Here is a 1712-nt window from a genome sequence, read left to right on the forward strand (position 1 = left end):
GCCTTTCTACATTTGTTGGGGTTTAGCTTTTGTTCGAATCATCTCTCAACTTCTCCTTGAATTTTTATGAGGGCCATCTAGTACTATTGTAGACCAGGAACCATTGCTTCATGACTTGAAGGACTTGGACTTGGAGCAACATGATATCTTGGTAAAGGTAGTGAAAACAATGCGGAGGAGGATCCCTTAGTGGTGGTAGAAAAGAAAGAGGTGCAAGAAGAGAGTGGAGGTCCGTATAGCCCGCATTTTCAACACTTACGGGCCCCGGATGTGCATTGATGATGGCAGAGTTGTGAGCAATTTTGTTGCCCAGGCTCTGCGTAAGGAGCCGTTAACTGTGTATGGAGATGGCAAACAAACAAGAAGCTTCCAGTATGTTTCAGATTTGGTTGAAGGCCTTATGCGGCTCATGGAGAGTGAACACATCGGCCCTTTCAATCTTGGAAACCCTGGGGAGTTTACCATGCTAGAACTTGCTAAAGTGGTCAAGGATGTGATAGATCCTCAAGCCCGGATAGAGTTCAAAGAGAATACAGCAGATGACCCGCATAAGCGCAAGCCAGACATCACCAAAGCAAAGGATTTACTGCACTGGGAACCCAAAATTCCTTTAAAGGAGGGCCTTCCTTTGATGGTTGAAGATTTTAGGCGCCGGATACTCGAAGACCCCATGGGCTCACAGATATGATATGCATAAATGTCAAGACGATCCCCCTTTTTTTCCTAGTATGCTTCATTGTAGTGAGTCGTGACTGTAGTTCTTGTAAGTGAGAAAGATTAACAATTTTCTTACAGAAAATTCTATGTTGAGGAGGGCAGCAAAGCCTTCAAGCTGAAGCAGACAATTGGAATTGATAAAAATATTAGTTGTCCATTTGGAAACAAGATGGCCCTAGAGGGGCTGTATGAGGGCTAGAAAGACATTATGTAAGCTTTGTGTAAGATTATGACTGCTCTTTTATATAAAAAAAATAGAGTAGATGTACCCTTTCGATTACAATGTATGAAGTACCTGTAATGCTCCAAATCTCTCCAAATCACATCAAATGCTTGCAAATTGTGTGCATTAACATCCCACAATGGTTCACCAACAATGTACACTCGATCAAAGTTGAAATCAAATGAAACTCTTTCACAAAAAATTTTCTGGTTTTTTTCTCGCCAGAGAACCAGTCAAAGATCTTGCTCTAAATCTTTCAAATCTTGTCCAAATGCAATGATTCAACTTGAATTAGCTTCCCAACACATTGCTCCAACATATCCTAGAAGGGTTTGATCCAATTCTTCAAGGGGAATGAGAACCACCAATTTTTGTAACCTCTGGTTTGAATTTTTCTGCACCTGTCAGGTACCACCTCTCACTAAAATTGCTCTATCTCCTTCAAATCTTCTCCAAATCCAAAACTTTTTGATTCAAAAGTTTAGCAACTCATAGGACTCTACTTGTACCAAAGGAATTAGGCCAATTTGATATAGACAAAGATTAATGCCTTGATTAAAACTGCTCTGTTTCTGGACAGACTTTCTGCAAACCTGCACACCTCTGATAAATCACTTCAATGAGCTCCAAATACATGAAATGAGCTGCAACCAAGCATCACAAGGCCTTAGCAATGTGTTTGCTAAACTCCCCAAGCTTTGAATCATTCACTTTGGTGACCAAATGAGTAAAATAGATAAAATCTAATCAAACTCTTCAGAAATCTGCACAG

At 40.5% G+C, this 1712-nt stretch overlaps 1 pseudogene; it reads left to right on the top strand.

Moving 5' to 3' along the window:
- The first annotated feature begins 228 nt into the window (after positions 1–228).
- On the top strand, positions 229–957 carry LOC147625084 (UDP-glucuronic acid decarboxylase 4 pseudogene; annotated as a pseudogene).
- The last annotated feature ends 755 nt before the right edge of the window (positions 958–1712 follow it).

The sequence above is a fragment of the Cibotium barometz genome, chromosome 24, assembly GCF_041138505.1.
Source record: "Cibotium barometz isolate CiBa-2024 chromosome 24, ASM4113850v1, whole genome shotgun sequence".
NCBI classification, from domain to species: Eukaryota; Viridiplantae; Streptophyta; class Polypodiopsida; order Cyatheales; family Cibotiaceae; genus Cibotium; species Cibotium barometz.